The following is a 19171-nucleotide window of genomic DNA, read 5'->3' as shown; positions in this document are numbered from 1 at the left end:
GAAGGTTATATTGACTAATACAATGACTCAGTTTCCCCAACCCTGGATCCTGAGGTATGTTTAACCAGAAGGTTATATTGACTAATAGAATGACATGGTTTCCCAACCCTGGATCCTGAGGTATGTTTAACCAGAAGGTTATATTGACTAATACAATGACTCAGTTTCCCCAACCCTGGATCCTGAGGTATGTTTAACCAGAAGGTTATATTGACTAATAGAATGACTCAGTTTCCCCAACCCTGGATCCTGGGGTATGTTTAACCAGAAGGTTATATTGACTAATAGAATGACTCAGTTTCCCCAACCCTGGATCCTGAGGTATGTTTAACCAGAAGGTTATATTGACTAATAGAATGACATGGTTTCCCAACCCTGGATCCTGAGGTATGTTTAACCAGAAGGTTATATTGACTAATAGAATGACTCAGTTTCCCCAACCTTGGATCCTGAGGTATGTTTGACCAGGAGGTTATATTGACTAATAGAATGACATGGTTTCCCAACCCTGGATCCTGAGGTATGTTTAACCAGAAGGTTATATTGACTAATACAATGACTCAGTTTCCCCAACCTTGGATCCTGAGGTATGTTTGACCAGGAGGTTATATTGACTAATACAATGACTCAGTTTCCCCAACCCTGGATCCTGAGGTATGTTTAACCAGAAGGTTATATTGACTAATAGAATGACATGGTTTCCCAACCCTGGATCCTGAGGTATGTTTAACCAGAAGGTTATATTGACTAATACAATGACTCAGTTTCCCCAACCTTGGATCCTGAGGTATGTTTGACCAGGAGGTTATATTGACTAATAGAATGACTCAGTTTCCCCAACCCTTGATCCTGAGGTATGTTTAACCAGAAGGTTATATTGACTAATAGAATGACTCAGTTTCCCCAACCCTTGATCCTGAGGTATGTTTAACCAGAAGGTTATATTGACTAATAGAATGACTCAGTTTCCCCAACCCTGGATCCTGGGGTATGTTTAACCAGAAGGTTATATTGACTAATAGAATGACTCAGTTTCCCCAACCCTGGATCCTGAGGTATGTTTAACCAGAAGGTTATATTGACTAATAGAATGACTCAGTTTCCCCAACCCTGGATCCTGAGGTATGTTTAACCAGAAGGTTATATTGACTAATAGAATGACATGGTTTCCCAACCCTGGATCCTGAGGTATGTTTAACCAGAAGGTTATATTGACTAATACAAAGACTCAGTTTCCCCAACCCTGGATCCTGAGGTATGTTTGACCAGAAGGTTATATTGACTAATAGAATGACTCAGTTTCCCCAACCCTGGATCCTGAGGTATGTTTAACCAGAAGGTTATATTGACTAATAGAATGACATGGTTTCCCAACTCTGGATCCTGAGGTATGTTTAACCAGAAGGTTATATTGACTAATAGAATGACTCAGTTTCCCCAACCCTGGATCCTGAGGTATGTTTAACCAGAAGGTTATATTGACTAATAGAATGACTCAGTTTCCCCAACCCTGGATCCTGAGGTATGTTTAACCAGAAGGTTATATTGACTAATAGAATGACATGGTTTCCCAACCCTGGATCCTGAGGTATGTTTAACCAGAAGGTTATATTGACTAATACAAAGACTCAGTTTCCCAACTCTGGATCCTGAGGTATGTTTGACCAGAAGGTTATATTGACTAATAGAATGACTCAGTTTCCCCAACCCTGGATCCTGAGGTATGTTTAACCAGAAGGTTATATTGACTAATAGAATGACATGGTTTCCCAACTCTGGATCCTGAGGTATGTTTAACCAGAAGGTTATATTGACTAATAGAAAGACTCAGTTTCCCCAACCCTGGATCCTGAGGTATGTTTAACCAGAAGGTTATATTGACTAATAGAATGACTCAGTTTCCCCAACCCTGGATCCTGGGGTATGTTTAACCAGAAGGTTATATTGACTAATACAATGACTCAGTTTCCCCAACCCTGGATCCTGAGGTATGTTTAACCAGAAGGTTATATTGACTAATAGAATGACATGGTTTCCCAACCCTGGATCCTGAGGTATGTTTAACCAGAAGGTTATATTGACTAATACAATGACTCAGTTTCCCCAACCTTGGATCCTGAGGTATGTTTGACCAGGAGGTTATATTGACTAATACAATGACTCAGTTTCCCCAACCCTGGATCCTTAGGTATGTTTAACCAGAAGGTTATATTGACTAATAGAATGACTCAGTTTCCCCAACCCTTGATCCTGAGGTATGTTTAACCAGAAGGTTATATTGACTAATAGAATGACTCAGTTTCCCCAACCCTGGATCCTGGGGTATGTTTAACCAGAAGGTTATATTGACTAATAGAATGACATGGTTTCCCAACCCTGGATCCTGAGGTATGTTTAACCAGAAGGTTATATTGACTAATAGAATGACTCAGTTTCCCCAACCCTGGATCCTGAGGTATGTTTAACCAGAAGGTTATATTGACTAATACAATGACTCAGTTTCCCCAACCCTGGATCCTGAGGTATGTATGACCAGAAGGTTATATTGACTAATAGAATGACATGGTTTCCCAACCCTGGATCCTGAGGTATGTTTAACCAGAAGGTTATATTGACTAATACAATGACTCAGTTTCCCCAACCCTGGATCCTGGGGTATGTTTAACCAGAAGGTTATATTGACTAATACAATGACTCAGTTTCCCCAACCCTGGATCCTGAGGTATGTTTAACCAGAAGGTTATATTGACTAATAGAATGACATGGTTTCCCAACCCTGGATCCTGAGGTATGTTTAACCAGAAGGTTATATTGACTAATACAATGACTCAGTTTCCCCAACCCTGGATCCTGAGGTATGTTTAACCAGAAGGTTATATTGACAAATACAATGACTCAGTTTCCCCAACCCTGGATCCTGAGGTATGTTTGACCAGAAGGTTATATTGACTAATAGAATGACATGGTTTCCCAACCCTGGATCCTGAGGTATGTTTAACCAGAAGGTTATATTGACTAATACAATGACTCAGTTTCCCCAACCCTGGATCCTGGGGTATGTTTAACCAGAAGGTTATATTGACTAATAGAATAACTCAGTTTCCCCAACCCTGGATCCTGAGGTATGTTTAACCAGAAGGTTATATTGACTAATACAATGACTCAGTTTCCCCAACCCTGGATCCTGAGGTATGTTTAACCAGAAGGTTATATTGACTAATAGAATGACATGGTTTCCCAACCCTGGATCCTGAGGTATGTTTAACCAGAAGGTTATATTGACTAATACAATGACTCAGTTTCCCCAACCCTGGATCCTGGGGTATGTTTAACCAGAAGGTTATATTGACTAATACAATGACTCAGTTTCCCCAACCCTGGATCCTGAGGTATGTTTAACCAGAAGGTTATATTGACTAATAGAATGACATGGTTTCCCAACCCTGGATCCTGAGGTATGTTTAACCAGAAGGTTATATTGACTAATACAATGACTCAGTTTCCCCAACCCTGGATCCTGAGGTATGTTTAACCAGAAGGTTATATTGACAAATACAATGACTCAGTTTCCCCAACCCTGGATCCTGAGGTATGTTTGACCAGAAGGTTATATTGACTAATAGAATGACATGGTTTCCCAACCCTGGATCCTGAGGTATGTTTAACCAGAAGGTTATATTGACTAATACAATGACTCAGTTTCCCCAACCCTGGATCCTGGGGTATGTTTAACCAGAAGGTTATATTGACTAATAGAATAACTCAGTTTCCCCAACCCTGGATCCTGAGGTATGTTTAACCAGAAGGTTATATTGACTAATACAATGACTCAGTTTCCCCAACCCTGGATCCTGAGGTATGTTTAACCAGAAGGTTATATTGACTAATAGAATGACATGGTTTCCCAACCCTGGATCCTGAGGTATGTTTAACCAGAAGGTTATATTGACTAATACAATGACTCAGTTTCCCCAACCCTGGATCCTGAGGTATGTTTAACCAGAAGGTTATATTGACTAATAGAATGACTCAGTTTCCCCAACCCTGGATCCTGGGGTATGTTTAACCAGAAGGTTATATTGACTAATACAATGACTCAGTTTCCCCAACCCTGGATCCTGAGGTATGTTTAACCAGAAGGTTATATTGACTAATAGAATGACATGGTTTCCCAACCCTGGATCCTGAGGTATGTTTAACCAGAAGGTTATATTGACTAATAGAATGACTCAGTTTCCCCAACCTTGGATCCTGAGGTATGTTTGACCAGGAGGTTATATTGACTAATAGAATGACATGGTTTCCCAACCCTGGATCCTGAGGTATGTTTAACCAGAAGGTTATATTGACTAATACAATGACTCAGTTTCCCCAACCTTGGATCCTGAGGTATGTTTGACCAGGAGGTTATATTGACTAATACAATGACTGAGTTTCCCCAACCCTGGATCCTGAGGTATGTTTAACCAGAAGGTTATATTGACTAATAGAATGACATGGTTTCCCAACCCTGGATCCTGAGGTATGTTTAACCAGAAGGTTATATTGACTAATACAATGACTCAGTTTCCCCAACCTTGGATCCTGAGGTATGTTTGACCAGGAGGTTATATTGACTAATAGAATGACTCAGTTTCCCCAACCCTTGATCCTGAGGTATGTTTAACCAGAAGGTTATATTGACTAATAGAATGACTCAGTTTCCCCAACCCTTGATCCTGAGGTATGTTTAACCAGAAGGTTATATTGACTAATAGAATGACTCAGTTTCCCCAACCCTGGATCCTGGGGTATGTTTAACCAGAAGGTTATATTGACTAATAGAATGACTCAGTTTCCCCAACCCTGGATCCTGAGGTATGTTTAACCAGAAGGTTATATTGACTAATAGAATGACTCAGTTTCCCCAACCCTGGATCCTGAGGTATGTTTAACCAGAAGGTTATATTGACTAATAGAATGACATGGTTTCCCAACCCTGGATCCTGAGGTATGTTTAACCAGAAGGTTATATTGACTAATACAAAGACTCAGTTTCCCCAACCCTGGATCCTGAGGTATGTTTGACCAGAAGGTTATATTGACTAATAGAATGACTCAGTTTCCCCAACCCTGGATCCTGAGGTATGTTTAACCAGAAGGTTATATTGACTAATAGAATGACATGGTTTCCCAACTCTGGATCCTGAGGTATGTTTAACCAGAAGGTTATATTGACTAATAGAATGACTCAGTTTCCCCAACCCTGGATCCTGAGGTATGTTTAACCAGAAGGTTATATTGACTAATAGAATGACTCAGTTTCCCCAACCCTGGATCCTGAGGTATGTTTAACCAGAAGGTTATATTGACTAATAGAATGACATGGTTTCCCAACCCTGGATCCTGAGGTATGTTTAACCAGAAGGTTATATTGACTAATACAAAGACTCAGTTTCCCAACTCTGGATCCTGAGGTATGTTTGACCAGAAGGTTATATTGACTAATAGAATGACTCAGTTTCCCCAACCCTGGATCCTGAGGTATGTTTAACCAGAAGGTTATATTGACTAATAGAATGACATGGTTTCCCAACTCTGGATCCTGAGGTATGTTTAACCAGAAGGTTATATTGACTAATAGAAAGACTCAGTTTCCCCAACCCTGGATCCTGAGGTATGTTTAACCAGAAGGTTATATTGACTAATAGAATGACTCAGTTTCCCCAACCCTGGATCCTGGGGTATGTTTAACCAGAAGGTTATATTGACTAATACAATGACTCAGTTTCCCCAACCCTGGATCCTGAGGTATGTTTAACCAGAAGGTTATATTGACTAATAGAATGACATGGTTTCCCAACCCTGGATCCTGAGGTATGTTTAACCAGAAGGTTATATTGACTAATACAATGACTCAGTTTCCCCAACCTTGGATCCTGAGGTATGTTTGACCAGGAGGTTATATTGACTAATACAATGACTCAGTTTCCCCAACCCTGGATCCTGAGGTATGTTTAACCAGAAGGTTATATTGACTAATAGAATGACTCAGTTTCCCCAACCCTTGATCCTGAGGTATGTTTAACCAGAAGGTTATATTGACTAATAGAATGACTCAGTTTCCCCAACCCTGGATCCTGGGGTATGTTTAACCAGAAGGTTATATTGACTAATAGAATGACATGGTTTCCCAACCCTGGATCCTGAGGTATGTTTAACCAGAAGGTTATATTGACTAATACAATGACTCAGTTTCCCCAACCCTGGATCCTGAGGTATGTTTAACCAGAAGGTTATATTGACTAATACAATGACTCAGTTTCCCCAACCCTGGATCCTGAGGTATGTATGACCAGAAGGTTATATTGACTAATAGAATGACATGGTTTCCCAACCCTGGATCCTGAGGTATGTTTAACCAGAAGGTTATATTGACTAATACAATGACTCAGTTTCCCCAACCCTGGATCCTGGGGTATGTTTAACCAGAAGGTTATATTGACTAATACAATGACTCAGTTTCCCCAACCCTGGATCCTGAGGTATGTTTAACCAGAAGGTTATATTGACTAATAGAATGACATGGTTTCCCAACCCTGGATCCTGAGGTATGTTTAACCAGAAGGTTATATTGACTAATACAATGACTCAGTTTCCCCAACCCTGGATCCTGAGGTATGTTTAACCAGAAGGTTATATTGACAAATACAATGACTCAGTTTCCCCAACCCTGGATCCTGAGGTATGTTTGACCAGAAGGTTATATTGACTAATAGAATGACATGGTTTCCCAACCCTGGATCCTGAGGTATGTTTAACCAGAAGGTTATATTGACTAATACAATGACTCAGTTTCCCCAACCCTGGATCCTGGGGTATGTTTAACCAGAAGGTTATATTGACTAATAGAATAACTCAGTTTCCCCAACCCTGGATCCTGAGGTATGTTTAACCAGAAGGTTATATTGACTAATACAATGACTCAGTTTCCCCAACCCTGGATCCTGAGGTATGTTTAACCAGAAGGTTATATTGACTAATAGAATGACATGGTTTCCCAACCCTGGATCCTGAGGTATGTTTAACCAGAAGGTTATATTGACTAATACAATGACTCAGTTTCCCCAACCCTGGATCCTGAGGTATGTTTAACCAGAAGGTTATATTGACTAATAGAATGACTCAGTTTCCCCAACCCTGGATCCTGGGGTATGTTTAACCAGAAGGTTATATTGACTAATACAATGACTCAGTTTCCCCAACCCTGGATCCTGAGGTATGTTTAACCAGAAGGTTATATTGACTAATAGAATGACATGGTTTCCCAACCCTGGATCCTGAGGTATGTTTAACCAGAAGGTTATATTGACTAATAGAATGACTCAGTTTCCCCAACCTTGGATCCTGAGGTATGTTTGACCAGGAGGTTATATTGACTAATAGAATGACATGGTTTCCCAACCCTGGATCCTGAGGTATGTTTAACCAGAAGGTTATATTGACTAATACAATGACTCAGTTTCCCCAACCTTGGATCCTGAGGTATGTTTGACCAGGAGGTTATATTGACTAATACAATGACTCAGTTTCCCCAACCCTGGATCCTGAGGTATGTTTAACCAGAAGGTTATATTGACTAATAGAATGACATGGTTTCCCAACCCTGGATCCTGAGGTATGTTTAACCAGAAGGTTATATTGACTAATACAATGACTCAGTTTCCCCAACCCTGGATCCTGAGGTATGTTTGACCAGGAGGTTATATTGACTAATAGAATGACTCAGTTTCCCCAACCCTTGATCCTGAGGTATGTTTAACCAGAAGGTTATATTGACTAATAGAATGACTCAGTTTCCCCAACCCTTGATCCTGAGGTATGTTTAACCAGAAGGTTATATTGACTAATAGAATGACTCAGTTTCCCCAACCCTGGATCCTGGGGTATGTTTAACCAGAAGGTTATATTGACTAATAGAATGACTCAGTTTCCCCAACCCTGGATCCTGAGGTATGTTTAACCAGAAGGTTATATTGACTAATAGAATGACTCAGTTTCCCCAACCCTGGATCCTGAGGTATGTTTAACCAGAAGGTTATATTGACTAATAGAATGACATGGTTTCCCAACCCTGGATCCTGAGGTATGTTTAACCAGAAGGTTATATTGACTAATACAAAGACTCAGTTTCCCCAACCCTGGATCCTGAGGTATGTTTGACCAGAAGGTTATATTGACTAATAGAATGACTCAGTTTCCCCAACCTTGGATCCTGAGGTATGTTTAACCAGAAGGTTATATTGACTAATAGAATGACATGGTTTCCCAACTCTGGATCCTGAGGTATGTTTAACCAGAAGGTTATATTGACTAATAGAATGACTCAGTTTCCCCAACCCTGGATCCTGAGGTATGTTTAACCAGAAGGTTATATTGACTAATAGAATGACTCAGTTTCCCCAACCCTGGATCCTGAGGTATGTTTAACCAGAAGGTTATATTGACTAATAGAATGACATGGTTTCCCAACCCTGGATCCTGAGGTATGTTTAACCAGAAGGTTATATTGACTAATACAAAGACTCAGTTTCCCAACTCTGGATCCTGAGGTATGTTTGACCAGAAGGTTATATTGACTAATAGAATGACTCAGTTTCCCCAACCCTGGATCCTGAGGTATGTTTAACCAGAAGGTTATATTGACTAATAGAATGACATGGTTTCCCAACTCTGGATCCTGAGGTATGTTTAACCAGAAGGTTATATTGACTAATAGAAAGACTCAGTTTCCCCAACCCTGGATCCTGAGGTATGTTTAACCAGAAGGTTATATTGACTAATAGAATGACTCAGTTTCCCCAACCCTGGATCCTGGGGTATGTTTAACCAGAAGGTTATATTGACTAATACAATGACTCAGTTTCCCCAACCCTGGATCCTGAGGTACGTTTAACCAGAAGGTTATATTGACTAATAGAATGACATGGTTTCCCAACCCTGGATCCTGAGGTATGTTTAACCAGAAGGTTATATTGACTAATACAATGACTCAGTTTCCCCAACCTTGGATCCTGAGGTATGTTTGACCAGGAGGTTATATTGACTAATACAATGACTCAGTTTCCCCAACCCTGGATCCTGAGGTATGTTTAACCAGAAGGTTATATTGACTAATAGAATGACTCAGTTTCCCCAACCCTTGATCCTGAGGTATGTTTAACCAGAAGGTTATATTGACTAATAGAATGACTCAGTTTCCCCAACCCTGGATCCTGGGGTATGTTTAACCAGAAGGTTATATTGACTAATAGAATGACATGGTTTCCCAACCCTGGATCCTGAGGTATGTTTAACCAGAAGGTTATATTGACTAATACAATGACTCAGTTTCCCCAACCCTGGATCCTGAGGTATGTTTAACCAGAAGGTTATATTGACTAATACAATGACTCAGTTTCCCCAACCCTGGATCCTGAGGTATGTATGACCAGAAGGTTATATTGACTAATAGAATGACATGGTTTCCCAACCCTGGATCCTGAGGTATGTTTAACCAGAAGGTTATATTGACTAATACAATGACTCAGTTTCCCCAACCCTGGATCCTGGGGTATGTTTAACCAGAAGGTTATATTGACTAATACAATGACTCAGTTTCCCCAACCCTGGATCCTGAGGTATGTTTAACCAGAAGGTTATATTGACTAATAGAATGACATGGTTTCCCAACCCTGGATCCTGAGGTATGTTTAACCAGAAGGTTATATTGACTAATACAATGACTCAGTTTCCCCAACCCTGGATCCTGAGGTATGTTTAACCAGAAGGTTATATTGACAAATACAATGACTCAGTTTCCCCAACCCTGGATCCTGAGGTATGTTTGACCAGAAGGTTATATTGACTAATAGAATGACATGGTTTCCCAACCCTGGATCCTGAGGTATGTTTAACCAGAAGGTTATATTGACTAATACAATGACTCAGTTTCCCCAACCCTGGATCCTGGGGTATGTTTAACCAGAAGGTTATATTGACTAATAGAATGACTCAGTTTCCCCAACCCTGGATCCTGAGGTATGTTTAACCAGAAGGTTATATTGACTAATACAATGACTCAGTTTCCCCAACCCTGGATCCTGAGGTATGTTTAACCAGAAGGTTATATTGACTAATAGAATGACATGGTTTCCCAACCCTGGATCCTGAGGTATGTTTAACCAGAAGGTTATATTGACTAATACAATGACTCAGTTTCCCCAACCCTGGATCCTGAGGTATGTTTAACCAGAAGGTTATATTGACTAATAGAATGACTCAGTTTCCCCAACCCTGGATCCTGGGGTATGTTTAACCAGAAGGTTATATTGACTAATACAATGACTCAGTTTCCCCAACCCTGGATCCTGAGGTATGTTTAACCAGAAGGTTATATTGACTAATAGAATGACATGGTTTCCCAACCCTGGATCCTGAGGTATGTTTAACCAGAAGGTTATATTGACTAATAGAATGACTCAGTTTCCACAACCTTGGATCCTGAAGAATGTTTGACCAGGAGGTTATATTGACTAATAGAATGACATGGTTTCCCAACCCTGGATCCTGAGGTATGTTTAACCAGAAGGTTATATTGACTAATACAATGACTCAGTTTCCCCAACCTTGGATCCTGAGGTATGTTTGACCAGGAGGTTATATTGACTAATACAATGACTCAGTTTCCCCAACCCTGGATCCTGAGGTATGTTTAACCAGAAGGTTATATTGACTAATAGAATGACATGGTTTCCCAACCCTGGATCCTGAGGTATGTTTAACCAGAAGGTTATATTGACTAATACAATGACTCAGTTTCCCCAACCTTGGATCCTGAGGTATGTTTGACCAGGAGGTTATATTGACTAATAGAATGACTCAGTTTCCCCAACCCTTGATCCTGAGGTATGTTTAACCAGAAGGTTATATTGACTAATAGAATGACTCAGTTTCCCCAACCCTTGATCCTGAGGTATGTTTAACCAGAAGGTTATATTGACTAATAGAATGACTCAGTTTCCCCAACCCTGGATCCTGGGGTATGTTTAACCAGAAGGTTATATTGACTAATACAATGACTCAGTTTCCCCAACCCTGGATCCTGGGGTATGTTTAACCAGAAGGTTATATTGACTAATACAATGACTCAGTTTCCCCAACCCTGGATCCTGAGGTATGTTTAACCAGAAGGTTATATTGACTAATAGAATGACATGGTTTCCCAACCCTGGATCCTGAGGTATGTTTAACCAGAAGGTTATATTGACTAATACAATGACTCAGTTTCCCCAACCCTGGATCCTGAGGTATGTTTAACCAGAAGGTTATATTGACAAATACAATGACTCAGTTTCCCCAACCCTGGATCCTGAGGTATGTTTGACCAGAAGGTTATATTGACTAATAGAATGACATGGTTTCCCAACCCTGGATCCTGAGGTATGTTTAACCAGAAGGTTATATTGACTAATACAATGACTCAGTTTCCCCAACCCTGGATCCTGGGGTATGTTTAACCAGAAGGTTATATTGACTAATAGAATAACTCAGTTTCCCCAACCCTGGATCCTGAGGTATGTTTAACCAGAAGGTTATATTGACTAATACAATGACTCAGTTTCCCCAACCCTGGATCCTGAGGTATGTTTAACCAGAAGGTTATATTGACTAATAGAATGACATGGTTTCCCAACCCTGGATCCTGAGGTATGTTTAACCAGAAGGTTATATTGACTAATACAATGACTCAGTTTCCCCAACCCTGGATCCTGAGGTATGTTTAACCAGAAGGTTATATTGACTAATAGAATGACTCAGTTTCCCCAACCCTGGATCCTGGGGTATGTTTAACCAGAAGGTTATATTGACTAATACAATGACTCAGTTTCCCCAACCCTGGATCCTGAGGTATGTTTAACCAGAAGGTTATATTGACTAATAGAATGACATGGTTTCCCAACCCTGGATCCTGAGGTATGTTTAACCAGAAGGTTATATTGACTAATAGAATGACTCAGTTTCCCCAACCTTGGATCCTGAGGTATGTTTGACCAGGAGGTTATATTGACTAATAGAATGACATGGTTTCCCAACCCTGGATCCTGAGGTATGTTTAACCAGAAGGTTATATTGACTAATACAATGACTCAGTTTCCCCAACCTTGGATCCTGAGGTATGTTTGACCAGGAGGTTATATTGACTAATACAATGACTCAGTTTCCCCAACCCTGGATCCTGAGGTATGTTTAACCAGAAGGTTATATTGACTAATAGAATGACATGGTTTCCCAACCCTGGATCCTGAGGTATGTTTAACCAGAAGGTTATATTGACTAATACAATGACTCAGTTTCCCCAACCTTGGATCCTGAGGTATGTTTGACCAGGAGGTTATATTGACTAATAGAATGACTCAGTTTCCCCAACCCTTGATCCTGAGGTATGTTTAACCAGAAGGTTATATTGACTAATAGAATGACTCAGTTTCCCCAACCCTTGATCCTGAGGTATGTTTAACCAGAAGGTTATATTGACTAATAGAATGACTCAGTTTCCCCAACCCTGGATCCTGGGGTATGTTTAACCAGAAGGTTATATTGACTAATAGAATGACTCAGTTTCCCCAACCCTGGATCCTGAGGTATGTTTAACCAGAAGGTTATATTGACTAATAGAATGACTCAGTTTCCCCAACCCTGGATCCTGAGGTATGTATGACCAGAAGGTTATATTGACTAATAGAATGACATGGTTTCCCAACCCTGGATCCTGAGGTATGTTTAACCAGAAGGTTATATTGACTAATACAATGACTCAGTTTCCCCAACCCTGGATCCTGGGGTATGTTTAACCAGAAGGTTATATTGACTAATACAATGACTCAGTTTCCCCAACCCTGGATCCTGAGGTATGTTTAACCAGAAGGTTATATTGACTAATAGAATGACATGGTTTCCCAACCCTGGATCCTGAGGTATGTTTAACCAGAAGGTTATATTGACTAATACAATGACTCAGTTTCCCCAACCCTGGATCCTGAGGTATGTTTGACCAGAAGGTTATATTGACTAATACAATGACTCAGTTTCCCCAACCCTGGATCCTGAGGTATGTTTGACCAGAAGGTTATATTGACTAATAGAATGACATGGTTTCCCAACCCTGGATCCTGAGGTATGTTTAACCAGAAGGTTATATTGACTAATACAATGACTCAGTTTCCCCAACCCTGGATCCTGGGGTATGTTTAACCAGAAGGTTATATTGACTAATAGAATAACTCAGTTTCCCCAACCCTGGATCCTGAGGTATGTTTAACCAGAAGGTTATATTGACTAATACAATGACTCAGTTTCCCCAACCCTGGATCCTGAGGTATGTTTAACCAGAAGGTTATATTGACTAATAGAATGACATGGTTTCCCAACCCTGGATCCTGAGGTATGTTTAACCAGAAGGTTATATTGACTAATACAATGACTCAGTTTCCCCAACCCTGGATCCTGAGGTATGTTTAACCAGAAGGTTATATTGACTAATAGAATGACTCAGTTTCCCCAACCCTGGATCCTGGGGTATGTTTAACCAGAAGGTTATATTGACTAATACAATGACTCAGTTTCCCCAACCCTGGATCCTGAGGTATGTTTAACCAGAAGGTTATATTGACTAATAGAATGACATGGTTTCCCAACCCTGGATCCTGAGGTATGTTTAACCAGAAGGTTATATTGACTAATAGAATGACTCAGTTTCCCCAACCTTGGATCCTGAGGTATGTTTGACCAGGAGGTTATATTGACTAATAGAATGACATGGTTTCCCAACCCTGGATCCTGAGGTATGTTTAACCAGAAGGTTATATTGACTAATACAATGACTTAGTTTCCCCAACCTTGGATCCTGAGGTATGTTTGACCAGGAGGTTATATTGACTAATACAATGACTCAGTTTCCCCAACCCTGGATCCTGAGGTATGTTTAACCAGAAGGTTATATTGACTAATAGAATGACATGGTTTCCCAACCCTGGATCCTGAGGTATGTTTAACCAGAAGGTTATATTGACTAATACAATGACTCAGTTTCCCCAACCTTGGATCCTGAGGTATGTTTGACCAGGAGGTTATATTGACTAATAGAATGACTCAGTTTCCCCAACCCTTGATCCTGAGGTATGTTTAACCAGAAGGTTATATTGACTAATAGAATGACTCAGTTTCCCCAACCCTTGATCCTGAGGTATGTTTAACCAGAAGGTTATATTGACTAATAGAATGACTCAGTTTCCCCAACCCTGGATCCTGGGGTATGTTTAACCAGAAGGTTATATTGACTAATAGAATGACTCAGTTTCCCCAACCCTGGATCCTGAGGTATGTTTAACCAGAAGGTTATATTGACTAATAGAATGACTCAGTTTCCCCAACCCTGGATCCTGAGGTATGTTTAACCAGAAGGTTATATTGACTAATAGAATGACATGGTTTCCCAACCCTGGATCCTGAGGTATGTTTAACCAGAAGGTTATATTGACTAATACAAAGACTCAGTTTCCCCAACCCTGGATCCTGAGGTATGTTTGACCAGAAGGTTATATTGACTAATAGAATGACTCAGTTTCCCCAACCCTGGATCCTGAGGTATGTTTAACCAGAAGGTTATATTGACTAATAGAATGACATGGTTTCCCAACTCTGGATCCTGAGGTATGTTTAACCAGAAGGTTATATTGACTAATAGAATGACTCAGTTTCCCCAACCCTGGATCCTGAGGTATGTTTAACCAGAAGGTTATATTGACTAATAGAATGACTCAGTTTCCCCAACCCTGGATCCTGAGGTATGTTTAACCAGAAGGTTATATTGACTAATAGAATGACATGGTTTCCCAACCCTGGATCCTGAGGTATGTTTAACCAGAAGGTTATATTGACTAATACAAAGACTCAGTTTCCCAACTCTGGATCCTGAGGTATGTTTGACCAGAAGGTTATATTGACTAATAGAATGACTCAGTTTCCCCAACCCTGGATCCTGAGGTATGTTTAACCAGAAGGTTATATTGACTAATAGAATGACATGGTTTCCCAACTCTGGATCCTGAGGTATGTTTAACCAGAAGGTTATATTGACTAATAGAAAGACTCAGTTTCCCCAACCCTGGATCCTGAGGTATGTTTAACCAGAAGGTTATATTGACTAATAGAATGACTCAGTTTCCCCAACCCTGGATCCTGAGGTATGTTTAACCAGAAGGTTATATTGACTAATAGAATGACTCAGTTTCCCCAACCCTGGATCCTGAGGTATGTTTAACCAGAAGGTTATATTGACTAATAGAATGACTCAGTTTCCCCAACCCTGGATCCTGAGGTATGTTAAACCAGAAGGTTATATTGACTAATACAATGACTCAGTTTCCCCAACCCTGGATCCTGAGGTATGTTTGACCAGAAGGTTATATTGTGTTTAGGAGAGTTGTAACAACATAAGCCTCTGAGTTGACAGCTGCTGAAATTACATTCAATGTTCTCAAGGAATGTTCCAGATCACATCCTCTGTTACACCCCGCTCTGCCCATATGCCGTAACAGTATGTGGTTTCCAAGACATTCAAATACATACAATTTCTAATACACTCAAGGCACCTTGACATTAAGGTCAGTCCATATGGCAAAAAGTTGATTTAATAGTTCTATAGAAGCAGATGTTATGTTTCTCGGAGGGGGGGGGGGGGGGACCCAGGGGTACATAAGGTCCTGGACTAGAGGGGTATGGTGGACTAGAGGGGTATGGTGGACTAGAGGGGTATGGTGGACTAGAGGGGTATGGTGGACTAGAGGGGTATGGTGGACTAGAGGGGTATGGTGGACTAGAGGGGTATGGTGGACTAGAGGGGTATGGTGGACTAGAGGGGTATGGTGGACTAGAGGGGTATGGTGGACTAGAGGGGTATGGTGGACTAGAGGGGTATGGTGGACTAGAGGGGTATGGTGGACTAGAGGGGTATGGTGGACTAGATGGGTATGGTGGACTAGAGGGGTATGGTGGACTAGAGGGGTATGGTGGACTAGAGGGGTATGGTGGACTAGAGGGGTATGGTGGACTAGAGGGGTATGGTGGACTAGAGGGGTATGGTGGACTAGAGGGGTATGGTGGACTAGAGGGGTATGGTGGACTAGAGGGGTATGGTGGACTAGAGGGGTATGGTGGACTAGAGGGGTATGGTGGACTAGAGGGGTATGGTGGACTAGAGGGGTATGGTGGACTAGAGGGGTATGGTGGGCTAGAGGGGTATGGTGGACTAGAGGGGTATGGTGGGCTAGAGGGGTATGGTGGACTAGAGGGGTATGGTGGACTAGATGGGTATGGTGGACTAGATGGGTATGGTGGACTAGAGGGGTATGGTGGACTAGAGGGGTATGGTGGACTAGAGGGGTATGGTGGACTAGAGGGGTATGGTGGACTAGAGGGGTATGGTGTGAACCCAGGGGTACATGAGGTCCTGGACTAGAGGGGAAACTGTTCCTATTATTGATATTCCATCATTTCAGTTATTTTCTATTAATCTCTTCAACTACTGTGTTTAAAAGCCTACTGATATACGCTGAGTATATGTACCAAACATTAGGAACATCTGCTTAATATTTATTTAGATGCACCCCCTTTTGTCCTCAGAACAGCCATAATTCATCGGGCAGGGACTCTACAAGGTGTCGAAAAGCGTTCCACAGGGAATCTGGCCCATGTCGACTCCAATGCTTCCTGCAGTTGTGTCAAGTTGTCTGGATGTCCTTTGGGTGGTGGACCATTCTTGATACACACAGGAAACTGTTCAGCGTGAAAAACCCAGCAGCTTTGCAGTTCTTGACACACTCAAACCGGTGCCCCTGGCACATATTGCCATACCTCGTTCAAAGGCACTTAAATCTTAAATTGATTGAAGTGGATTTAACAAGTGACGTCAACAAGGGATCATGGCTTTCACCTGGTCAGTCTATATAATGGAAAGAGCAGGTGTTCCTAATGTTTTGTCCACTCAGTGTAAACATAGGCGAAGTTATAACCACTGATTTACCATATAACAAATAATTAAATTAATGCATTGCATTTATAGATACATTATTATGAATATCTGTTCTACTGTAAAATTCTTAATGCAGGATGTTACTTAAATCTTAATGAAGTGTTTTTAGAAAATGTCTACAGGAAATCTATTGAGCTAAATTAGTCTTAGATTGTCCCTGAGGTAAAGGAACAGCAACCAACAACGAGAGGAGATCGTGACAAACACACCCACCAGCTCACTACTCTGTTCCAAGGTGATTCATTAGTCTTCCATTCAATCAATACATTTTATGAGGCCAGACTGAATCCCTCTATGTGTCCCGGCTTCAAGCTTTTTGGATGTGAACCGTCAACTACATAGCCTGGTTAAACAACTGTGAAACATAGCCAAATCAGTGTGGGTGTCAGGCTAGGAACTACAAAACAACATTATCAGGCTATGAACTACATAACCACATTATCAGGCTATGAACTACATAACCACATTATCAGGCTATGAAGTACATAACCACATTATCAGGCTATGAAGTACATAACCACATTATCAGGCTATGAAGTACATAACCACATTATCAGGCTATGAACTACATAACAACATTATCAAAATGGAAATCAGTGTGGGTGTCAGGCTAGGAACTACATAACCACATTATCAAAATGGAAAACAGTGTTGGTGCCAGGCCATGAAGTACATAACCACATTATCAGGCTATGAACTACATAACCACATTATCAGGCTATGAACTACATAACCACATTATCAGGTTATGAAGTACATAACCACATTATCAGGCTATGAACTAAATAACCACATTATCAGGTTATGAACTAAATAACCACATTATCAGGCTATGAACTACATAACCACATTATCAGGCTATGAACCACTGTACATAACCACATTATCAGGCTATGAACCACTGTACATAACCACATTATCAGGCTATGAACCACTGTACATAACCACATTATCAGGCTATGAACTACTGTACATAACCACATTTTCAGACTATGAACCACTGTACATAACCACATTATCAAAATGCCACCTTGATAATCAAATGGAAAACGTTGGGGTGTTTAATAAAATATGTAATTGAACACCTGAAACTGTCATGAATTAAAATAATACACATTTGATGTGAAAACAAATAAAAAAACGGAACATTTTGAATTAATCGGGTATTAAATAATTATCAAAATGATTAGATAATCTTAATTTCTGAAGATGCCCTTGCTTTAAGAGAGAAAATGGTTCAGACTCTCCCAATAGCTTTCTATTGGCAGAGAGAGAAAGAGGTGGGAGGTTCTGGTTATCAGCAGTGTTATCAGTGTGAATTGTGTTGACTGTGGATGCGTCTCAAATGGCCCCCTATTCCCTATAGAGCCCTATGGTCCCTGGTGAAAAGTAATGTACCATATAGGGAATAGGGTGCCATTTGAGTCGTAGGCTGTGATTTCATCTACTTTAAATGGCTACGTACTGAACACAGTGTAATTACAGTTAAGCTACACATTATTACACAGTACGTACAACCGTTACCTGTGAGCAGCATGCACCATTTCAAGGATTTGCAAATAAACTAAAACAATAATCCTAGGCTGGTAGGTGTAGCCACAATCAATGAGTTTGTTTAACACAAAATCAAAAGGCCAACATGCTGTAAACAGGAAGAACAATCTGTACCTACACTATAATCCCCCTGTTGTACCGGCCGTGTAGTTAGACATGTTATTACCAGTATTGTGGTCATATCATATGGTTTTCCTTGTCTCTTGTCTTGTGCCACTGTTCATTTGTACTTTTTTATTTATTTAACCTTTATTTAAACTAGGCAAGTCAGTTAAGAACACATTCTTATTTACAACGGCGGCCTACCCCGGGCCAAACCCGGACGACGCTGGGCTAATTGCGCGCCGCTCTATGGGACTCCCAATCATGGCCGGTTGTGATACAGCCTGGAATCAAACCAGGGCCTGTAGTGACGCCTCTAGCACTGAGATGCAATGCCTTAGACCGCTGCACCACCCGGGAGCCCCACTGTTAAAGCCACTCCTTAGGGTACGTCCCCAAATGGTA

This window comes from Salmo trutta, chromosome 29, assembly GCF_901001165.1.
Source record: "Salmo trutta chromosome 29, fSalTru1.1, whole genome shotgun sequence".
NCBI lineage: Eukaryota > Metazoa > Chordata > Actinopteri > Salmoniformes > Salmonidae > Salmo > Salmo trutta.
This window is presented reverse-complemented; position numbering follows the sequence as displayed.